Source organism: Pholcus phalangioides, unplaced genomic scaffold (genome assembly GCF_987345545.1).
Source record: "Pholcus phalangioides strain wild (caught in Gottingen) unplaced genomic scaffold, Ppha-v1.0 ptg000003l_1, whole genome shotgun sequence".
NCBI lineage: Eukaryota > Metazoa > Arthropoda > Arachnida > Araneae > Pholcidae > Pholcus > Pholcus phalangioides.
The window spans coordinates 1,492,369-1,518,426 of record NW_028301596.1 but is presented as its reverse complement, the minus strand read 5'-3'; the positions used below and the strand labels follow the sequence as shown (position 1 = coordinate 1,518,426).

At 33.7% G+C, this 26,058-nt stretch overlaps 1 protein-coding gene across 1 annotated transcript in view; it reads right to left on the bottom strand.

Moving 5' to 3' along the window:
- LOC149087877 (chondroitin sulfate N-acetylgalactosaminyltransferase 2-like) overlaps positions 1-20,384 on the bottom strand; it is a 37,646-nt gene extending 17,262 nt beyond the window's left edge. The window contains exon 1 of the mRNA XM_089242243.1: positions 19,986-20,384. The gene's annotated coding sequence lies outside the window, so the exon portion shown is untranslated. The remainder of the gene's footprint in view (positions 1-19,985) is intronic.
- Between the last annotated feature and the right edge of the window lie 5,674 nt (positions 20,385-26,058).

Sequence of the window (26,058 nt, the reverse complement as noted above, 5' to 3'; positions counted from 1 at the left end):
TACGGAAATGTGGAAAAGCACCTTAATTAAAGCAATTATTTCAGACTTAATGAAAATGAATTTCAAGAATTGATGAAAATGGACAATTAATGAAAAAAATAATTGTAGAACTGATGAAAGAAATTGTTTTATAATTAATTCAAGACAAAATTTCAGTTAATGAGAAAAAAATTCCGCAATTAAAGGTCGAAAATATTTCAAGTTAATGAAAGGAAAAATTTCCAATTAATGAAAAGAAAAACTTAAAATTCGTGAGAGAAATAATTACAGAATTAATGAATGAAATGTTTTATGAATTTTCAGAAATTTCATAATTGATAAAAAAAATTATTTCGAGTAATATCTGAATAATTTTTCTAAATTTGCTTAAATATAAGTTAATTAAAATTTGCTAGTTAAAATAATTATTCATGAGAAAACTCTCGTACAATTTGACAGAAAAAATTGGATTTTTTTATTTTTTTTTAAATTTTAATTCTGCTCAGTGTGGACGGAAAAAAAAAAATTCAGATCGAACTTCAGGATAATATTTCAGAAAATTTAATCCTGATTTTTGCCCCATATTCTTGCTTTAAGTTAAAATCATGCGTTTATTACTATTATTCAGCCATCATGAGGAATTTGTATGGAACTGTCTGATGTGCTTTACGAATTATGGCAAGATCCATTGAAAAATTATTTCAGCCGTGTAACTGTAAAACTAAAAGAATCTAAGAACTGAAGGAATGGGGCGCACTTGTCTTCACTTTAGGTGGGCTATTACACCTTCTGACATTTGGATCCGGACATAGTGCACGCTAGTCTCCGATTCTTCGAATCGGCGGCTCTATGGATTGGTTAAGAAATTCGAAATTCGCGTTCTTAACCAATCCGCAACATCGCCGACTCGCAGAATCGGAAACCAGCATGCATTATGTTCTGATCTCCAACACAGGCTTGCAGGTCGATAAAGATAATTGACTGTGTGTGTGTGTGTGGGTGGGGGGGGGGGGGGCTGTAATTCATCCTCAGTGCCCAAAATTTTTGCAGATGGAAAAAAAGATAACAAACCCAAATCCTGATAACTAAAAAAAATTTCCCCATTTTATGATTCCGTCGCAAAATTTACGAAAGTCACAACAATACATTGCATCTGGATGGTAACATTATCCATAATTCTGAGCGGGTATTCAAAAAAGTAAGATTTTTCAACTATAACTTCCAGTAATCCGGCGATTCCGATAATCCCTCACACCATAGTCTGATATCTGCCGGATTATCGAGAGTCCATTGCAATTATGAAAAAAAAAAAAAAAATTCCAGCAAAGTGTTGTTCAAAAGTCAGTCCCAAATGGTAATTATGGCACAAGAAGATATTATAACCGTTCGATAATTATATACTCTCCGATAAATTTCTCAATAAATTGAAGTTCCTAGACACGTTACAGACAGTGAGTAAAAGATCGACTATCGAATTATTTCGTGTGATTCTTAAAATTTCTAATAAATCAGAGAAGAAATTAAATCCGGGACGTTCAGTCAAATGAAATATTTGCATATGTATAAAATTCCCGACCAATTATATTCATTTCACCAACCGACGTCAAACCTTAACTAACAACGCGTTTTTGAAAACCACGAAAAATGTTTAATGAGGATTACATTTAATAATAGAGAAATAAATTAATTATTCGCGTAGGATACGAGATATTTTCGGATGGAAATCCGATTGAAATCGTAAATTAAAGAAAGAAAATCTTTTCCTTCGGTTTGATTAACAAAACATTTTTCTTTCTCTTTTTTTTGATATAATTGAATAATTTATAGAATTTCTTTACGCATTAAATTAAAATGGAGGACGGAACTGAATCCATTAGACGTCGACACAAGGAAGCCACCTGTTCCTGAAAACATTAAAAAAAAATTACACGTAAGAAATCCTATTTAATGAGCTTAATTGACTTAGTAAAAGACTTTTAATTATACGCGTGAGAAAAAATCATTTATATGAATTAATAAGACCATTCGCAAAAATCTCTGGCCGTATATTTGATCCTTCCGATTCATTATTCATTAAAAAAGAAACAAAAGAAAATGTTTTTTATTAATGAAAGCTTAGAATTTAAGATTTATCGATGAATATTCATTATTAGTAAATTAGTATACGGTCTCGTGAATACTGATTATAACCATTTCCATTTTACTATGATAATTCTTGCTTGTATTTGTAACTATTATTTCCTATGAAATACCGTGATATTTAATTGATTAAATGAAATCAACCTGATTGTTAATCCTCTTAATTACTCACCAGTAGATAACTTTGATTTCTTTGGTCGGAATTATAGGAAAACAAAATCCGAATACCATGCAATTACAATAGTTCATGCCAGCTCCTTCGATCATTTTCAATGGGGTATTACTATATTCAACCAAAGAATACCATACACACTTCTTAAAATCAAGTAGAAAAAAATCAATTTTGGACTAATTTATTTTTAATTATTAATTTTGCCACATTTGAATAAATTATACAATTTTTTCCCACATTAAATTGAAAGGGAGGATGAAACTAAATAGACTAGACTCCAGCTGTTCCTGAAAACACAAAAAAAAATGCATGTAAGAATCATATTTAATGAGCTTAATTGACTTAGTAAAAGACTTTTAATTATACGAGAGAGAAATTTCACATGTATTAAATTTTATTAAATTTATAATTAATTGATTAAAATTTTATTTTACCATTAAAAAAATGTCTGCCGTGTATTTCTGCCTTCTAACTCATTATTCATTCAAAAAGAAATAAATGAATAAATATTAATCAAAGCTTCGAATTTAAGATTTATTGATGAATATTCATATTTTTATAAATTAGCGTATCGTCTCGTGAATACTAATTATAATTTTAATCTGATAAATCTTGCATGTATTTATTTCCTATAAATACATTCACAATATACATGCATAAATATAACACAATCTGATATTTACTTAATTAAGTGAATGCAATTCTCTTGCTAATTTGCAGTCCTCTTAATTAGTCATTAGATAATTTTAATTTATTTGGTTGGAATTATAGGAAAAGAAAATCCAGTTTCCGATGGAGTTACAACCAGCTCTCCTTCGATCATTCACAATAATGTATACGATTTTTTTCCACATGAAATTAAAATTAAGGATGGAATCATACACAGAGAATAAAGGATCTCCCGTTCTTGAAAATACAAAAAAAATGCATGTAAGAAATCCTTGATGAGCTTAATTGACTTAGTAAAAGATGTTTTGTTTCAAAAGTGAGAAAAAGTTAATTTACATCAAATTAATAGTACAATTTAGAGAATCTGACCTTATATTTGCGCCTTGTGTGATTTCTTATTCAAAATGATCATTAATGAAAGCTTTCAAATCGAAGTATTATTTTTAAATAACATATTAATTAGCATATGCTCTCGTAAATAGTGAATATAATTTCTTCTATGTTACTCTGATTAGTTTTTCATGTAGTTTATCAACTCATTTGTAATCAGTGTTTTTTATAAAACTACCTGACATTCAATTAATTAAGTAAAATTATAACTAATTGTTAGGCTTCTTAATTATTCATCATTGTGTAATTTGATTTGTTTGGTTGGAAAATTAATTAGAATTAAGGAAAGTCCCGATCACCAATCGTCTATTCCAGTCGCTTCGGTCATTTACAATGGTATTGTAACCGAGAATTACAGTACACATAACCATAAAAGTGATTAGAAGAGTAACTATTTAATGATTTGAGAGAATTAAGTATTATATCTTGTGCTATAATTGAATAATGCGTACAATTTCATTCGGCATCAAATTAGAATGAAGGACGGAACTGAATCCATTATATGTACAACAAGAAGCCACCTGTCCCTGAAAGCACAAAAAAAATTACATGTATGGAATCCTAATTTAATGAGCTTAATTGACTCTAATTGACGTAAAAGAATTTAATTATACGAGTGAGAAAAAATTACTTTACATGAACATTTTTAACATTTCTGGCCATATATTTACGTCTTCTAATTCATTATTCATTAAACAAAGACAAAAATTATATTTTTATTAAACAACGCTTCGAGTTGAAGATTTATTGATGGACATTCATTTCAGTAAATTGGTGTATGGTCTCGAAAATACCGATTATAGTCATTTCTATATTTAATTAAAATTATGTATGAAATTAAATTCATTAGACAGAGAAAAAGACTCCACCTGTTCTTGAAAACACAAAAAAATCCCATTTAATGACTTAATAATTGACTTTAATTTTATAGTTTAATTGACTTAGTAAAAGATGTTTTGTTTCAAATTGTGTGACAATTGAAACAAAATAAACATTCAATTAATAGCTCCATTTAGAAAATCCCTGAACTTATATTTGTGTCTTGTAATCCCTTATTCATCATTGATTAAAACTTTCCAATTTAAGATTTATCGATTAATATTCATTATTGGTAAATGATCGTATGGTCTCACGAATACTGATTATAATCATGTCTATATTACTATGATAAATCTTGCATGTATTTTTGATCATTATTTTCAATAAAATACCCTAGTATTTAATTACTTAAATTAAATTATAACTGATTATTTATCCTCTTAATTAGTCATTAGATAACTTTAATTTCTTTGGTCGGATTAACAGGAAAACAAAATGCGATTGCCAATCGTTGATCCCATCTCCTTCGATAATTTTCAATGGTATTACTGTATAACCAAAGAATACCGTACACACTTCTTAAAGGCAATTTAGAAAAATTAAATTTTGTTTGAATTATTTTTAATTATTTCTTTTGTTTTTCTATATTTGAATAACTTATAATTTTTTTTACGCATTAAATTGAAATGGAGGACGGAAACAATTTCAATTATGCGCCGAATAAGATGCCACCTGTTCCTGGAAACAAAAAAAATGCATGTAATAAATCCTATTTAATGAGCTTAATTGACTTAGTAAAAGATGCTTTGTTTAAAAAGTGAGAAAAAAATTAATTTGCATTAAATTAATAGCAACATTTAGAAAATCTCTGACCGCATATTTACATCTTCTAATTTCGTATTCATTAGAAAAAAGAAATTATTTTATCATTAATTAAAGCTTCCAAATTAAAGATTTATTGATGAATATTCATATTAATTAGAGTATAGTCTCGTAAATAGTGAATATGATTATTTCTATTTTACTATGATTAATTTTAAAAGTATTTTTTAATTTGTTTGTGATCAGTTTTTTATAAAACTACCGGATATTTAATAGAGTGAAATTATAGTTAATTGTTAGGCTTCTTAATTAGTCACCATTAGATAATTTAATTTGTTTGGAATTATCAGAAAGCAAACAGATTGTTGCCAGCTATGGAACTACAATCGTCGATCACATCTCTTCCTGTCTGTCTCTCTCTCTCGCACCAAACACACACACACACACAAACAAACAATAGTATTATAACCAATACCTTACAGGCAAACATGAAAGTAATTAGGAAAATTAGTTTCAGATTGATTAATTTTCAATCATTATTTTTCTGGTATAATTGATACGATTTATTTCTGCATTAAATAAAAATAATAATTAAGGAAGAAACTGAATCTTTATTGAACAGACAATGGGAAACCACCTGTTCCTGAAAACACAAAACATGCATGTAATAAATCCTATTTCATGAGTTTTACAAACTTAGTAAAAGAGATGTTCCAAAAGTGAGAAAAAATTTATATTCACATTTAATTAATAGTACTCTTTAGAAAACCTCTGACCGTATATTTGCTCCTTGTGATTTCTTATTTATTGAAAATATATATAGTGTTTTATCATTAATCAAAACTTTCAAATTGAAGATTAATTTATTAATATTCACGTCAATTAGTAAAGAAACTTATTTCCATTTTACTCTGATTAATTTTGTGTGTGTTTTTAAAACATTTGCAATCAGTGTTTCTATAAAACTTCCTGATATTTAACTAATTAACGTAAAATTATAACTAATTGTTAGGCTTCTTAATCAGTTACCATTATATAATTTAATTTCTTTGGTTGGAATTATAGAAAATAGAATCCGATTGCCAGCCATGGAATTACAATAGTTGATCCCATCTCTTCTAGTCATTCACAATGGTATTATAACCAACAAATATCTCACACACTCTCAAATAAGGAAATTTTCCAAAATATAGAGTTAATTTAGGACTAAAAAGTATTAGATTGATTACTTTTTAATCATTATTTTTCTGCTATAATTGAATACGATTTCTTTCCGCATTGAATTAAAATTAAGGAAGAAATTGAATTAAAATTAAGGAAGAAATTGAATTAAAATTAAGGAAGAAATTGAATTAATATTAAGGAAGAAATTGAATTAAAATTAAGGAAGAAATTGAATTAAAATTAAGGAAGAAATTGAATTAAAATTAAGGAAGAAATTGAATTAAAATTAAGGAAGAAATTGAATTAAAATTAAGGAAGAAATTGAATCCATTAATCAGAGAATATGAAACCACTTGCTTTTAAAAACAAGAAAATTACATGTTAGAAATCGTATTTATAATGAGTTTAATTGACTTAGTAAAATATGTTTTGTTTCAAAGTGTTCAAAGTTTGTAAAGTGAGAAAAAATTAATTTACATGAAAATGTTAGCGCCATTTAGAGAAACTCTCCGACCGTATATTTGCACCTTATAATTTCTTACTCATTAAAAAAGAGCAAAAAACTATTATTTTTGTCATTAATTAAATCTTCGAATTGATGAATATTCACATTAGTTAGCATATTGTCTCGTGAATATTGAATATCATTATTTCCCTTTCACTCTGATTTTGCATGTATTTCTATTTCGTTTGTTTATAATTAGTGTTTTATATAAACGTAAAATTGTAACTACTTGTTATTAGGCTTCTTAATCAGTCACCATTAGATAATTTAATTTCATTGTTTGGCATTATGGGAAAACAAAATCCGATTGCCACGGAATTACAATCGTAGATCCCATCTCTTACAATGGTATCATAACCAATACCGTACACATACGATCCCAAAAGTAATTAGAAGTATTTTTAATTATCGGTATAATGATTATTAGGATGGAAAAAGTAGAAAAACTAATTCCGCAGTTTGTTTGTGGGGGGTTTTGTATATTTATCATTATTTCGATCACACGCGGCAGGAGTAATCCATTTCTTAGTAATTGGAATAGTTCCGGAAAGTTTTCTTGCAAGTTCATTTTCCGAAAATTAAAATATCTTAAGACGCAGTTTGGCGCCCTCTCATTGAATATTATGAATTCAAGAAAAGGAGCCAAACTGCAATTCCAAATTGCTAATGATTCTTAGGATTTTTCATCATCATCAGCATCGTCGTCTTATTCTTATTCTTGTTCCATGAAGACATCAGAAGAGTGGTGCTTAATCAGAGCTCGTTAAAGATAGCAGTACTTCTTCGAACTTTACCTGCCTCGAGGGATAATACTATACTTGTACATATATTTCCGAATGAATACGAAAACTTGCTTTTGACAGTGTTCTTAATTAGCGAAAGGGGCTCGAAACTTGTGCGATAATTCCTTTAATAAAGAATAATATGAGCCATCGTGTGTGTTCGCTCTCTTAATTGCATATGACGGGGAAGGGTTCTAATTTATAGATTTTTCTCGTGGTTATTTTTATTAACTTGCTAGAGCTTTCGAGACCTTTATTGTGCTTTGAATTGGATGAACCCCTTTGATGCCAACATGGAGGACACTTCTCGACTGGATCCTGGAAATTTTTAAGATTCAAAGTTATGTACCAACTCCTGCTTTCTAGTTCAGAAGAATGCACACAATATTAAAATTTTTTCTACGAATTTTTCTAAATTTTCCTTTGGTTCTTTAGGATGAATTTTATTTGAAACTTGGACCAATAGGATTGTCATCCGATTCCACAACGAGTGTCGTTCGCGAAACGTTCCAAAGATGCACGTGCTTACTTTTTCTGTAGTCACTGTGCGGTGTTACATTAAGTAAGCGTGGTTGCCGCTATGTGGTTTTGTGGGCATCGTGATGGACCCAGGTCGGAGCCCTCTTACGGCATAGCGGTAGCCGGCTGAAGTTAGTTATCTGTGTTAATCCCAACTTCAAGGCGTGATGCGAGCCGATCTACCATTTTGAAAAGTCTCGCCATGGAAGCCTACGACATTTTAAAAAATTCAATCATGCCACAACAAGCAAAACGTAACTTGCTGTGTTGTCTGCTTCCGAAATCGGAAGGTAGATAGCAGCACTACTTATCACATAACAAGTGTATTTCTCAGAACCAATCTTCACGTATAAGGTATTTTTAGAAACCACGTTTTGAACTCAAGTAAAATGACCAAAAATAGCATCCCCTTCGTGAAACGCTTTTAAATTTGCGTTCACCGTTTTTCTTGTATGTAAAAACGCAACACTAAAGTGGACGAAGTTTGGTTCTAAGCGACCTATAAACAAAGCGAGGTGGGCCCAGGTCGATAAGATACTCGCCTAAAGTATCAAAGGATGTTTGCAGGTGTCGTGAGTTTAATACTAGATTCGTCCTTGTCTGAAACTTTATTGACGCGGTGGGGGGGGGGGGGGCGTACAACGGGAACTGCGACATGACCACAGAAAACGATTATTACCTCAGGGAATCTCACACCGAGGAGTTAGCGCACCAACCCCTCATTAAGGTATCGATAAAAAATATCAGAATGATATAAAGGGGACTCACTCTCGTGATACCACCCCTTAACGCCTTTTTTTGTTCTCATTTTAAGATGAACTCACCATACTGCAATATTGTGGGTGCTGTGCTTGTATGAGCTTGTCTACAGCGTTATTTTCCAGACGGGAAATTCCAAAGCACATTAGTCATGAACTAAAAAATATAAAACGGCAACGTCATTACCCATAAACGTAGCCGCGTCTCGTGTTATCGGTACTTTTACTGAATCTTCATAGACTGAATTGTGTGTGTGTGTGGTCCTATATAAAATAAACTTCAGTTAAAGTTCCGTTTTTTTAGGTTTTTCTCTCTTTTTCTCGATAGTAGAGACTTCAGAGGTTCTGATCAGCCAATCAGTGTTCATCACTTTCAGAAATTGCAGACGCCACCATGACAGACAACTCACTAGACACCTCATTGTTTAACACAATTATACTCTGCTAATTTATCATAGTCATAAGTAAATATGATTACATCCTGTTTTGCAATTGATTCAATAAAACGTTCGTAGTGAGACTTTAAAGGAGTGCGATATTTCTTCCTTAGACGAGGAGCGAGGAAGTTACTTCTTCACTAAATGCACGAAAATTTTATTCTCTTCTTAGACATAGATTTCTTTGAAGGGCTTCACATTCATAAAAATTCTTCTTTGGTTGACGACTTCTCCAGCATTTCATATTTCTTCAATATTTCCAATTCTTGAAATTCCCGCTTCTCATCACTGATACACCCCGTCCAACAATCGTAATCGTATCAACATCATCACTTGCAAGCCACACAAGTAAGGTCTCTTCCTCTGCAATCATCATTCCCACCGCGCATCGGTCTCAAACGCAGCACGTGTTTTATTCAAGCCAGTGGTCTGCGCTATAACAAACTTTTTACTAATCAAGAAGGGGCTGTATTTGCATCGAAACAGCTGTTTGGTGCCTTTGTTTTCGTATTTTGAGTTAAAATATCGTTGGTTTCCATCTCCCTACGTTACTTCTAACTGTTCACAACTGCTGCATGTACGTGACTATCCCCGCATTATTTGACCAAATATGGAAGGAAAAGTCTATAAACACAAATGCGATTTTGTTTTCTCATAAACTTAAGTTTTGTTCTTTTTTCACCGTAGATTAAAAAGAAAACGTTCAAATCAAGTTCTGTTTCTTTCTGAACTGGAAAGAACAGCAGCCGAAACTTTCACAATGTCTCTATTCGACAGCCAAGTGATGCGAAAGATATTCGCATGTATGCGCCAAATGGGGAACAAACGTAAGTTGCGTACCCTTTTCCCATCTAGGAAAATATATCATTACATTTCTCTCGTTGTATTAAAATGGTTTTCAACCTGAGGTATAGGCTATTCAGAAGTACGTGAAAAATAGCCAAGAATGGCAGAAAAAAACTAGTGGACTAAAAAAAAAGCGCCAAACATGGCTTGATATACAAGATAGCTTTCCTAATGCAATTTCTAGGACTGATCGAACGTACCCCCCTCCCCCATTAACGTATTTTCCATTTCTTCAGGTAAGTGATCTTCGTATACTAATGGTTCCCAACTGGGGGTGCGGGAGAGCATTTTTGGGAGTGAGAGATGAGAAAATAAATTACAACATGTTGACTGAGTATTCCGAAAAATTAAAATTATAAAAATTAAATTTTTCAGTTACTAAAAAAATATGAATCATGCTAATATTTTGGTATGAGTCATACCAAATATAATTTGGTTTGATTCATACCACGCCTCATCTTCTGATTTCTCGCAGAAATGTGTCATACGACTTTTGCTTTGTAAAAGTTTATTTTTCTATTAGTGATCATATTGTTTTCCATTTCGGATGAGAAAAAATACCATTATTTGCTTTAAACTATTTATTTACCTATAAACTATTTCGTGGTTTGTTTACATCGGTACATCGTGTTATCAGCATGTTGTGCTTAGATTTGATACTGTCGTGAACACACAAGACTCAGGAAAAATGTCAAAAAATTCAGTCAAGTGTCAAGAAAATATAAATTTCTAGTTTTTATGGCTGGAATCAATGAATGAAGAACTATTCCTTGAATTTCTTTTTCCAAATTCCAAAACAAATGTTTGAAAATAGTAAGTTTCTTTAGTTTCGTTTTTGAATTAATTTTCAAGAATTCATGGAAATTAATTGTTGGGTAATTAATATAATCAAATGCAAGAAAAAAACCTGAATTCTCTAACAGGTAAAAACATATTATCCAGGTAGGTGCGAGAAGGTAAGTCACATTTCTCTGGGGTGTGCGGGAAGGAAAAAGGTTGGGAGCTACACACACACACACTGTCTTATACCCATGCCTACAGGTAAGCAATCCTCCGACGCATTTCTAAAAAAGCAATCCTCTGAAGAATTTCAAGAAGTAAGCATTCCTCTTAAGCATTTTTAAGAGTACGAAAAAGCCTTTCTTTCGACACTTTCCTTCCTCCTTTCCAAGGGTACTTGTAGTATAAAAAGTTAGGAACCATTGTGGTGGAAAAACATATTGTGACACCTGGCATCATTTTGCCTAAAGTTTTGTAACTATACTAGGTTGCTGTTACCCGCGGCTTTGCTCGCGTGGATTTCGTAATCTGAAAAGTCCCCTTCATCATTCCATAAGGTGTTGAATTTTGAAAAATCTTCTAAGGGCCGTATTCATCGCAAGAGTTTAATTGCAATCGCAGGTTAAAGGATTGGAGATCGAAACGAAACGGTTAAATTCGGAATTTTCACCAGTCCGTGCCGATTTCTAATCTCTAACACCAACGGTTCACGAAATAGCCATTGGACAACGATAAGAGCAGACATCCTGTATATAGATGCACAGACGTATAAGAAATACAGTTTATAATTAAAAAATCAATCTATATATATAAAATTGATTTTCTGTCTGTCTGTATGCATGTTCTCTATACATATCTACAATTTTAGATCGATCGTCGCCAAATTTTGCATATGTACCAAATGAGACCCGACTTAAACGATAGGCTACTTTAAAATTTCGTCAGAGTATGGCAAATTCCCCAAATGGGCAAAAAACTGTCGGGCAACAATAGTTTTTGGACCTCAACAATCACTTTCCGAACGTTTATTGTGGTTACCGTGGTTCCCTAGCAATGCGTTTCAGACGAGTGTATGCCTTTACAACGGTTTGTCACTTCTTTAATTCTGTTAGTATATGCATATGTATAATAATTTATACCTTTATAATGGTTTGATACATTTTAAATCCTGCCAGTAACGAGGCTTTTTGAATAGACGTCATAATCATCATCAGCATCGCATTGAGAGTCAAGAAAAGGGTGATCCGCATAGAAATCAGTGTTAAAATTACCGATTTTACTGTAGAAATGCTGAGTTTTCTGTCGCATCAATAATTTAAAAAATTGTATTGAATTCTAGATTTCCGAAATATTGAGTTCGATGAGAGATATACGAAGTCCGGGAGATTAAATATGAAGTAATTAGCTGGACCTACTTTCGAGTTGGACATTCATGCAATACATTGATTTCAACTTTTTATTTATATCTTCTCAAGCATGAAAATTAATGTCTCCGTATTGTGTTTTGATATTCAACTGCATAAATTTATAGTTTAGGATGTTTTAAAATTAATTATGGGCCCGTAAAGTATATCTAAGAAATTCCACAGCTTCAGTTAAGCATTTTTGAAAGCTGAAACAGGCAGATGGATAAGTTCAAGGGGGGGGGGGTCGAAATACCTAGCGCCCCTTAAAAAAAAGGAAAAAATATATATTCGTTTCAATGTTTCTTTGAATCTAGATTTTTTTATTTCATGAATCGCGCAGGAAGTCGCCATATTGGTTAACTTGGACACGGTTTGTATGTCCCTCAAGAAAAATAGAGGGAGACATCACGTGATCCAAGAAAGCCTCATTGAAGAAAACCCGAGCAGCGCCAGGTATTATTGCTAGTTTTTCATATAAATTGATGCATCAAATAAGTAATCAATCCATAATCTTAATCGCTCGAGACATTTATGAGGTCTCACGGAAAAAGCAGACCCCACGTTCTCATGATGATGATAATAGTAATATGCATATGATACGGTATACGTACAAACAATACCGTCTTTTTGTGATGTGCATTTCGTGAGGCTCGAGATCAAAGATAGGGTTAACGAAACCGAACACAAAAGCGGTCTTTGAAACGAGATTAAAACACGACCTTGGCACGATAAAATTGCGGAAGTTGCTTCGTTAGGAAAACATACGTTCATAGATCACTCACACACAACACACAGACACGCATTTGACTTCTGATCCCCTCACCATAATCACGAAATCTCAAGTTCTTTCTCTATTACGGCGATGTCTGGCAATCCATCTCGCATCCACGTAATCAAAGCGAGTAGCATAAAAGCTCACGCTAGATCGAAAACTAAAAATTCCGAAATTTTCCACATGATTCATATTCATAGCGAGTAACTTTCAATGCTGGATAAGCGGAAACATTCTTGCCTGTAAACTTTTTCGTTTCTTCTCGATGTTATCCTTGTAATTAAGAATCTGTAGAGCTTAAGGTGTCAAGGAACGCCAAACATTCTTGGCGTATAAAATGAAATACGATCAAGGCATCTCCACGTTTTTCAGAATTATTACGAGCAAGATGAATGATAAGAAAGAAGCCAAAAAAAAAAATTAGATATATCTTTCCTTCACACTTAAGCTATTTGCTATCCGAGTTAATCTCGAGATGCCTTTGGTGTTGACACGCTACGAGTATCTGACAACTCATTTAGTACGAGTTGTTTTCTTATTTTTCCTCTATCCGTGTAATATACATGGAAGTATTTATCAGATGAAAAACTCCGCCAGAGAGAAACCGAACAAAACTGAACTTCCGTTAATTATGCGCATTGCAGAAAAGTGTCAAAGTCCTCCTCGACACATATCTCTTGAGAGGATATATTATCATCTTCATAATTTTTTTTTCATTCTTGTTCAATAGCGATAAGAATCTTGAAGAGTCTTTTTCCTACGAGACATTCTCCGTTATATACACGCAACGGAGCTGTTAGTGATATTGAAGTTGTCAATTTATTGTTGTGTCCAACTTCCTTCGTTTTTCTTAAGGAATAAACGTCAAAATAGTTTGAATCATAACAAAAATGTTTGACGTGTCTGTTCTTAAACAGTTTTTTGATGATCGGAGTGAGAAATAAAGAGTTTGTTCAAGTTGCGAGACTTGATTTTAAATTGAAGTATCGTTACATCAAGGAATCATGAGTCATCGTAAAGAAATAGCTTGGTAGCACTTGAGAAATTCAGTTAAAACTCGGTGTTTGTTATCAAGTCCAGCGCTGGCTGTTTTATCAACTCTGATGACCTAATTATCTAATTAGACCGGGATCTACACTATAATTTGATTCCAAATGGTCTAACAAAACAATTCCACTTCCCCAACCTCGGACCTGCACATCCGTTTGTTGATCCATCAACCCCACGATTGGGGTTGTCTAAAATTCGGTATTTTAATACAGTGAAAAACTACCTCGGCTTACAAATTTTTCGGTTAACGAAGACTTTCTTTTTTCACTATAACGAATAATTTTTTTTATTCACGGTGACAGAGACCTTTTCACGATATTGCGAATATTTTTTCTCGATAACGAAGACTTTTTTCATAATAACAAATATGTTTGTTCATATGGATGCACAAGCTAACCTAAAACTTTCACGTTATGAGCTCAATTTTAACACTACCATCATCAGAATTACTGTATTTACAGCTCGATTCTTCCAGAACGAATTATCTTCGTTAGGCGAGGAATGACTGCATCAGGATTGTGGTAAAATTCAATCGCAGCTTGGGGTTAAAAGCTGGGCTATTTAACCTCTTCGAGTACGAACAATTGGCGATAAATTTGAATGATCTGCATTGGACGTATAGGCGATAAATATGCAAGCCTTGTTCCACAATAAAAAGTAAGAAAGGGAAAGAAAGAAAGAAAGAAAAGAAAAAAAAGGTAGAGTGGAACAGTACAGAGATATATCGGATAAGAGAGTACAGTGCCTTGCTTTTATCGCCCTCATCTACAAAATAGTTTTGTAGTTTTTTAACATTTTGTGTTTTCTTCCTCACTTCTATGTAGTATATAATAGAAGGATTAGTTCTGAGAAAGATACATTATATGTGTAGGTCGATGCGTGTTTGTGTTGGGGGGGGGGGACTGAGAGAACTCCCACCATTGTTATCTCAATTATTCGTTATGAGTTGATCATTATCTTGTTGAGATATCACGGTGGTAGGAGAGCAAAGGGGGAGGGGGGAAACACACACACAAAATGTTTCGTAGGGTTACAATAAATTCTTGCGATCAGAAAAAAGAGGATAAAGAAAGAGTCAGTTCGATTGAATTTATTCCCCTGGCGTTTGGACGTAATAATACGTCTCTGATCGTAAAGGGGTTAAATGTCTTTAACCCAGCTTTGGTTCGGAGTCAGAAAACGATTTCTGTGCTTCGGTGCGGTTACTTCCACGGGGGAGCCCGCGAGCTATAGGCTAAATATACCTGGGATGGAGAGAAATTACTTTAGTTGAAACTCAATTAGAACCACACATAATGTACCAGCTGTTGTTGGGCAAACTCAGCTGCGAGAAGAAGCACGCGTTCTTAAAAATATAAATACCTTCCTTTCTTCAACTACTTTGACTTCTCTCAGGACATACAGTATGTATCGCACCATTGCCTACCAAATCGTAATCAAAGCCTAACATAAGCTGCGACCAAAAACGCTGGAAATACCAATAGCTTTTGACGTTTAGACAGAATATCCTTGCCTAGTAATATTTCATTCCCCCCCCCCCTCCCCATACTCATTTGTTTTCTGTGCTGTTGTGGTCTGGAAAGGTTAAAGAAGAAAAAAAACCTTACAAATTTTCCTAACGTTTCACCTGTAGCTATCTTCACAAGTGATAGCACATGGTGTGCTTACGCTATTCGAGGAATAGTGCTGGTATTGAAGGTTAGAGTTCCTGGAAACACTAGGCTGACTCATCTGTCATACCTGTGTGAAGTGTGAGACGTCAATATTACCGCTACAGCCAATAGAATTCCCCTATGCCGTATTTTCTTTCAGCAATCAGATGTCATTTTGAACAGAAAAATAGTTTTGCCAATCCAAGATGGAGGGCGATAAAGAGTCCGTTCGGTACATAATCCAGTTACTTCACTGAAGATTTACGGCATAACAGTTGGTGAAACGTCCGTGAAATACACGAGAAAACCACCACCAAAAAAGCTAACAAAACTCTCAGGTATTCATCAAACTCTGCCATCCAAGTCCCCTCCAACGATCATGCATTCATTTTCCGCGTGGCATTCTAATATTTTAATTCATCCCTATGAAATATTAAATTAGTATTCAAATTCAATCGTACACTCAACCTAAAACCTCAATCAATATCTTTAAAATTCGGTCCATCGATACCACTCGTAACAATTCTCAACATCGAATTTTTATTTGATCAAGATCATCATTAAATAATTTTTATCGTTCACATCAGCATTTCACCGAAATCGTAACATCCATTCAGTTTCCGTATACGTACCTGAATAATAGAGCTATAGCAAACAGTCTTTCTGAGAAGAGTATGCACTTTCCTCTGAGGGATACGTAACGTAACTCCATGACTAAAATCTATTGAATTTTAGTCGGATATTTCCCGAAGAGGGAATTCCGCTTTTAAAAGACACAGATTTAAAAAGATTATGTTATTTGGCATCCAAAATCGACGTCAATACGGTAATTTCACGTTTAAAAATGTGAAGTTTATTTTAAAAAAGCAGATTTTTATTCAGCAATATAGGCTAATATTGTGCTATTGATATACTCATTAAAGTCAAAATAAACGAATATCTCTCCTGATTCAAAAAAAAAAAATATCCATGTTCCCAAGTGCAATTTTCACGGGGATGTTCGAATTCGAAAAACGGAGGGAATTTGCGGAAAAAGAGCTCTAAATACGGGTTTTCCCGCATTTTTAGAGCTTATGTTTCGCTATATTTTCTCCGTTTTTCGAATTTTAATATATATCCTCGTTTAAATTTTATTCTCGATTTTTTTTGTTGGTATCAACTTTTAACAGGGCAACAGCTTTCTAATTGGGTTTTGGGGCACTCGGGGACTGTATAAAAAGTTATTTTTTTTATTTTAATAACTATGTAACCCCTTGAAACTTGAATACATATCTGAGTACTAAACGTTGTTTGGAAACTTTTTCCTAACTGGAAGTTTACCTGTAGGATCAACGGTTCGTCAGTAAAATTTCATAACCCCTGTTTGCTATGCTGCGTGCGCCCTGTATATTTTTCTTTCGATATAATGAATACTCGATATAACTTTCGTTTTCGAGGAATGGGGAGGGGGGGGGTCTTTGTAACGAGCGTCGATTATATGTGTATCTATGAGGAAATTTTGTTTCCCTGAGAATAATTAGAATTCTTACGGTAATTTCAGTTTGATGAATACTAAGCATTTCGGTGGATATAAATAGGAAAATTTAAAGAGTGTGGATGTAGTGAGAATTTTTATCAGGCAGGTGCAGCTACACCGAGCTAAACAATGTTAGGGGGTCGTGAAGTACAATGACTACCGTATTCAGTGCATCTTGCTATTTCTGAAAAAATGTTATTCAAGATAACATTTAAGTTACATTAAGTTAACACATTATTTCAAGATACATTTAAGTTACATCTGCTGGTATATTGGACTCATTTTAGGTATATTTCTCATTTATAGAAATATTATTTAATAACGACATGAATATGAATGGGTATGACATGAATATGTATAATATAAATATTAATTACATTACTCTAAAACAGTGATTCCCAACGTGGGCGTTAACGCCACCTTGGGCGTGATAGAAAGTTCCAGTAGGCGGTAGAAGCTCGAGTATAACATAGGATCCTATGGGTTAGATTGCGTTGGGGGGCGCTGGGAGAAAAAAATTTCTGAAGAAGGGGGCGATGTGACGAAAAAGGTTGGGAAACTATGCTCTAAAACATAAAAATATTTTAAAGGGCCGCAAAAATCGTTTTCGCACAGGAAAGTGCATAAAACGTATCTAATAGCAACTAGACTTCAATTCTGTATGATGCACAATTTTCAAGAAGAAAAATGCATTTGAATTGCTATTGCCAGTGTATTAGGCACGCAAAATGTATATTTTATGCTTAATACAAATTAGCATCAACCTGTAAGACACATTGTTTTCCAGACTTAAATCCGGTCAATATCTAGTCATTCCGAGTTCTCTTATAAAAGTCAAAATGCCTTGAAATTTATGTAATATCATCATTATCAACGCATCTTAATACAGGGCTTTTTACGAACCAAAAATTTCTATAAGAATATTGTACAGGGCAATATAGAATTGTTTCCGAACCGAAAAATGCATATAACCTTCCCTAGATAGAAAATGCAATAGATCACATGTAAGAGTGTTATTCCACATGAGTACGTGATACTCACGTAGAATAACACTCGAACTTCATTTACATATATGATTCACGATTTTTAAGAACAAAATATAGTCATTTCGACTTGTCTTTAAAAAAATCCATGTCTTGAAATTTATACAATACGTCATTATCAACACATCTTAATATAGCAATTTCTTACGAAGCTAATACTTTTTTTTTTTTGCATAAGAATATTGTAGAAGACTGCATAAATGTTTTCGCGTCGGAAAATGTCTAAACCCTACCCTACATAGAAGATTTACACAACTCAATACCCCTCCAGATAATAACACTTCAGCGACCTGTATGGTGCACGATTTTTAGGGGGGGGGGGATACATTTGAATTACATTTGCCGGTGTATTAGACCACCAAAGTTTTCTATGCACTTTCATACAAAGTAGTATCAGCTTATAAGACGCATATTGTTTTTCAGATTTCAATCTAGCCAGTATATCTAGTCATTTTTCCCTATCTTGAAAAATCTGTCTTTCTATCTTGAAATTTCTATTTATACTATGCCATTATCAATACATCTTAGTCATTTAGGACTTTTTACGGACCTAGTATTTCTTGTTAAATAAAATATTGCACAGGGTCGCAAAATTGTTTTCTCACTGCAAATTTCATAGAACCTACAATGCATATATAAAAAGTATACTAAATACTTTTCCGCAATAACACTTTAATTACATGTGTGATACATGATTTTTTTCGAGAAAAAAATTTAAATGGCATTTAAATTACACGTTTGTGGTGTATTAGACGTATTTGGTGTATTTTTCTTACACTTTAATACCAAATTGTAACACCCAATAAGTCTCACGTTGTTTTTTATTCAGATTTTAATTTACCGGTATCTAGTCATTTTTCCGTTTTAAAAAATTCAGATCTTGAAATTTCTGTACACATAATATGGCATACATCTTAATCCAGAACTTTCACGAACCTAATATTCCTCATTACATGAAAATGTCTTAGAGGGGCCACAAAACTGTTTTCGCGTAAAACCTACAATGCACAGAAAATGCAACACTAAATACTCCTCTGGAATAACACATGGACTTTATTTACATGTGTGGTATACTGTTGTATACGATTTTTTCGATACAAAAATCAAAATGAGACATTTAAATTACACATTCGTCGTGTATTAGACACCACATTTTTCTATACACTCAATTAATATCAGCCTATAAACCACACAGTGTTTTTCAGACGTGATTTCTTTAGATAAAAAAAACGCATCATAAAATCCGGTAAATACAGTAATTAAATAACGCCGGTTTAACGGTAATTATTAACGCCTAAATCTAGCCAGTAACTAGTCATTCTGACTTGTATTAAAAAAATCCCTACCTTGTAACTTATGAAATATGCCATTATCAATATATCTTATTATAGGAATTTTTACTAAACCTATTCCTTATTAATTTACATAGAAATGCTTTAGAGGTGAAATTTTTTTTTTCTTACAGAATAATGCATAAACCCTACCCAGAATAAGAAGTAAACACTCTCATCCTTCATCTAGAACAATACTTGGACTTCATTTACCCATGTGATACACGATTTTTAAGGGGGAAAAATACATTAAAATTAAATTTGCCGCGGCACTAGGCGCACAAGAAATATTCCTACTCTGAATACTAATAAATATTGGCATTATAAAACGTACAATGCTTTTCACACTTGTTTTCCTGAGATAAAAAAATGCATCATAAAAGCCGGTATTAAATACGGTAATTAAACAAAAGTAAAACAATAAAAATAATCACCTTTTCATCAGTCAAAACATGCACACATCATGCTCCAACTCCAACAGTCACCAACTCACACGTGACGGGGAAAACTTGCCCGAAAATATCCGTCCAAAAGTATCAAGTAAAAACTTCTCCTCAGAAGATATCAATTGCAACTTCTTCAGAATGTAGAAGAAAGGAATAATTAATGAATTTTCATTCAACACGTATCACACGGGGGGAAAAAAAAGTCTAATTTCTTAATTATTAATTTTGAAATTATATTTTAGCACCACACTTTCGGCAATATATTTTAGTTCTCGCGAACCAACTGCGATTTTTTTTCCGAAGTGAGAAAAGTCGAAGAAAACGCTGTTTTCTCCAGTAGAAAGACAACCAGAGAAGCTTCTCTGTCTACTTCTCCCAATGTTCTGTTATGTTCGCTAGGTTATCTTTTTCCGAAAGAACTCGCGCATGCGCTCTGGGCACGTGGGGATGGTCACGTGTGTGCTACGGAATGGGGGGGGGAGAAGGAAAGGGGGGGGGAATAATATTTCTTTCCTCCACCTTCCACACAGTCTCAATTTTAAATAAGAAATATGTATGCGCTGCGACTTATTTACTTATTTTTGTTTTTTCCTCCTTGTTCTTATATTAAACCCGTCTCTCTTCCAAGATTAATTTTTAAGAAAAAATTTCCTCTCTTCCGAGACATTTTTTTTTTGGGAAATTTTGAGTATATTTTAGCCCGATTTCCGTATTTTCGAAAATTTATGCAGCCTCTGGTTTAATCGTAACAAATATGCGGCAGAAACGTTATTAAATCTGGATTTGGGAGGGGGAAAAAAAATTACTGTGGATATTGAAAGTGAAATTGATGGAACTGAAAACATATTAAATGCCAAAAATACTCGATATTTAATTATTTGTTGAGTTTTTATAATATTTTTCGGTTTGTATACAACAAGGGTGTTGAATTTTTAGGAGAGTGCGGGCCACTTTAGTAATTTGGAAAACGTGTCGAGGGCCACGTATGTAAGTGATCTGGAACAGCGCTTCGTTTTATGATCTGTGAATGTGCTGCATGCCACTTTAGTGATCTCGGAATGTGCCGCATGTCACTTTAGTGGTCTGGGAATGTGCCAAGGGTAGCTTGGCTCTTGAGCTGTCCCGCGGTAGTCTGTAAATATGCTGGGATCATATGCTTCGAGATCACTTGATTGATCATCTGTGCCACAGGTCACTCAAGTGACCTGTAAATATGCTGTTGGTCAATTGAATGACCTGTAGATGTGCCACTCAAGTGATGTGGAACTGTACCGCGGGTCACATAAGTGTTCTGGAAATGTGGCACTTGGTCGATTTTTACGTAATTATGTTCAAGGTCGAGGGCCACATCGGATGGCCCCAAGGCACACACTTGGCCCACAGGTCATGCATGGTTTAAAACCAGTAAACTTTTCGATATTATGTCACTATAAATGATCTCTATAGCCTTGACAGCTTCCTAAGATAAGATGACATAATCGAAGAGAGATTCTGGATATTACTTAGCCCTTAAATGAGTAGCTTTCCAAGCGTATATAATTTTCTTTTAAAATTCATATTACATGTATATACAGGATGAGTAGTTTTTCTCAGAAACTGCTTATCCGAATACAGCCAAATTTTTATGATATCTTAATTTGGCCATGGGAGAGAGATTTATGAAATACAAAAAAATAGTTCAATTTTTGACCATCAGGTGAAAAAGTGTGGATTTTTGTTGGATTTTCCTTCTTCCCATGGACCACATAGCGTATACATCGCGTTTTGATGGAATACGCCCTACACATCGGGCGCAGATAGGTCGTAGTAGTGTCAGTATACTCGCGGGCCACAGTACCACTATATTGGTCTGAGCAAAGTCAGTATACTGAAACTACTCAGACCTATGTAGCACCCGTTCAGATAGACGTATTTCATTGGAACTTGATATATATACGCTGTAACGACCACAGAAAAATGTAAGATGCTATAATAATATGCCCACTTTATCACACCTGGGTGTCAAAAATTGGAACACTAAAAATTTCGCTGTATACGGATAAGCAGTTTTTAGGGAAAACTACTCAGCGTAGGGGAACTTTAATTATAATCATGTATTTCTAATGTTGCTCATATACTCTATTAAAATAAATAATTGGACAAGAAACACTCACACATTACATAACATTTTCACATTTTATATATTTTATTTCACAAAGCGTCAATAACGAGATATCTTGCCTCCATGAAAAACCTATTTTAGCATTGACACGCCCAGATGTTTGGTAAAGTTGATTTTCCAATAAAACACTTTTTCTCATACTTCTTACATTGCATTTGCCAAAAATTGGAAGAAAGTCTACTTTTATTCAAAAAAAGATATGACACTTTAAAGATGTTTTCGTGGTTTCTATCCTGCCGCTGAAAAAGTTAATCCACAAATTAATATAAAATTAACAAAAAAATTACTTAAAATTAATAAAAAAATTACATAAAATTAATAAAAAAAATTACATAAAATTAATAAAAAATTACATAAAATTAATAAAAAATTACATAAAATTAATAAAAAATTACATAAAATTAATAAAAAATTACATAAAATTAATAAAAATAAATAAATAAAATTAATTAAAAAAATTGTTTTTCTTTTAACTCTGAAATCCATTTTTAACGCTCATAACATCCCTTGCATTACGTTATTGGGTGTTTGATTTTGAGGTATAGAAGATGCATAACTACTTAACTTAACGCTTACTACATAGATGACAGCACAAGTGTGGAGCGACTAGTTTTTTAAATATGTAAATTAATTAAATTCAGTTAGATGTTAAACCTCTGTAAAAATTGTTTAAAAAAAGCCAAGAACTCTGATCTTACAAAATGTTTCCTAACAAATGTATAGAAGAAATTATGGCTTTTTTTTGTTGTGAAATAAATAAATAAATATATATTCTACATAATTCAGCATATTTGAAATGGTATTTTCCATGTTTATTGTAGGCGTATAGTACTGAGACGAAGCTTTCAAGTACCACCAGTTTAACTAGTAATTCGTTGTGTACTAACGGGCCGTTCAAGTATTACGTAAGCAAATTTTTAGCCATTTTTGACCCCCCCCCCTTTTGTCAGCGCAATTTCGTCATCAGCTCTGCTCCTCTGAATCCTAACTCACATTGGTGGGATCAGAGACGTACACAAGGGGAGAGGGCATGGTGGGCTCGTACACCCCAACGATCAAAAATTTATTTTTTAATGCAAAAAACTAGTTTTTTTAATTGAAATTTCGGAAGAAATTACCTTTATATGTTATTATAATCAATTTCTGTTAATTTCAATGTTATTTGAAGACTAATGAACTCAAAATTTATCTTCAATAAATTCATTGCGACCCATCCTCTAAGCCATATAATGATAAATCGCATAAAGGCCCTTGACCCGCAGACCGAATATGGCCCTGGGGGTTATCTGATGCGGCCTGGCCCTCTCAAATCAAATTTTGTAAAAATTAACAAAGCGGCAAATTTACAGATCACTTAAGTGTCCGGTGGTACAATTCCAGAGCATTTAAGCGGCGCGTGGCATATTTTCAGATCACTTAAATGACCAGGGACACAATTAGAGATCACTTGAGTGACATGTGACGCAGTTTTAGAGCACTTAAGTGGCCCCGGTGTGATTCTACATCACTCAAGTGACCCACCGCACATTCTCAGATTATTTAAGTGATCCGCGGCATATAATTACGGGTCGCTTGAGTGATACGTGACACAGTTCCAGAGCACTTAAGCGGCCCGGACACATTTCCAGATCATTCGGATCCGCGAAACGTTTAGAGATCACTAAAGTGTCTCTGTAGGGCTCTTAACAATAGGGGAGGATGCTACTTCAAGTGACCACAAACTATCGAAAGGTTTTTCTCGTTTTTGACGCACCGAGTAAGATGCCATTAAAAATATTTCATATTTTCATAAAGGGTGGTTGATGACGTAAGCATTATCCTAACTCCTCTCCCCCTTGTCATAAAAAGTCAGCAAATCGGAAACCCCCTCCCCTCCCCATCGATGCTGACGTAATAATTCAATGACCCTAGAGCCATCTACCCAGGACTGCAGCTAGACACTTTTCCAACCGTAGCACATGCTACCTTCCCCGTGTAATTTTCTATGATTTTTAATTACTTTGTTGAAGGGAGAATTCATCATCCCCTTTGGTCCAACGTCCGGGACACCAGAAACACCTATACCCCTCCTCCTGGCATATTAGGGTGAGGGGGTGTGGGTTAGTCCAAACCTTAGTCCTGAGACTTCAATACCTGAATATTGAGGCTTTCCTATCTTGGAGAGAGGTTTATGCTACGTACTATGTCATTAAGTTAAATTCAAAATGTAATCAAAGTGTTTTTATCCCATTTTGCATCCCGGGGCGGCCGCACGCACCCTCAGCACCTGCTTAAGTCTCACCCTTCAAGGAGTACTTATTTAAGGGATAATAAGGGATACGCATGTATAAAAGGTAAGCGTGTTACGCATTTCTAGAGATATATCCAAGCCTTCTCTACATATTTCGAAGACTACTTACGCCTTGAACGCATTTGTATGTTTTCGAAACGCACGTCTTGAACTCGTTTCTGAGATACTCAATACGCTTCTTAAACCCGGGTTTTCCTAGGAAAAGGTTTTCTACGGTGAGTGCAGCGTGAAATCGCTGATTGGTTAAAAAAAGGTGAATTTCAGGTTTTTAACCAATCAACGTTTTCACGCTGCACACGGTGCAGATAACCTGCTCCTAGGAAAACTCGGCTCAACCTAATTTTTAGGGGGGTGCTCATTGCTCCTACGCATTTCCAGAGAGTACTAAAAGCTTGAAAGGTTAGGAACTTATTGATCAATATAAGTAATAGATGGGTATGAAATACAGAAGAAAAATTACCTTCATATTCATTGCTATAAGATCAGAAGCGGTTATTACATTATATTCAACGTCATTGTTCGAACACTCGGGTAAATATTATAAATAATAATGGACGGGGTATAAAAACCCATTATGATTGATGTCTTTAGGGTGAGATAAAACTCTAAAAAAATAAAGACTCGAGGCATTAATTTAATTATCTCCTCTTATCAAAATAATCGTCAGAAAGAAGATCGAAGAAGAGAGCGCAGCACTAAAATAATTAAACAATTATTAATAATACCCAGGAGGGATGTTTGTGTTAATGATTATAATGATCGAGATAAATTAATTATGTAAGAAATAGAGTTTATAAATATGTAGATCGATTGCTCATTTTTTGACTGGACTATTTTTCATTTTAAATGGAAACACTTCGAAAATTAAATTTATTTTTGGCAAAATATAGCATTTTCGATGTTGTGTTGTTAGATGAGAGAATTTTCTTTTAAAAAGGAGCATATCTATATATATTGGCTTTACTTAACCGGGATTCCGAAGAAATTTTGGCGATTCCCTAAGGCATGGCGAGGGATTTTCACGAGATACGATAATAAATAGCAGTGCCAAATAAGTTATTTAAAATGACGCAGAAAACGTGGGTATTATAGAAAATTAACGTTATTTCAAGGGTTGCTTGAAAAGTAAATATTATTTCGAGGGTTTCCTAGAACATGAATATTTCCTTAGGAACATATATTCAACTTCAAAGGTTCCATTCATATTGTGTCAACATTGATATTCTAAAGTTCATAGGTGGACTCCTGGATATCCTTGAGAGAGGTGTTTTGGAACAAATCATAAATTCAAGAGGAAATGTATGCTAGTGCCACGGCACAAAAGGTGGTGTAATAAAGTTTAAGGGCAACCATCGTCATGAGGGCCAAAAATCATCATACCTCGAAAACTTGGGGATTTAAATGTATGAAAATTTTAGTGATCCGTGTATGATCCGGGAAACGTTTAGATACACTTGTATCTAAACATTTCCTAGTGAAAACCATTTTGATGAGTGCGGTGATTTTTGATGATAATTGGCGATGTCCAGTATTTTAAGGATTATTATTTAAGATCCCAATTCACAGTATTTTTCTCAATAAAATATGGTGATCGGATCATTTGAATTTTT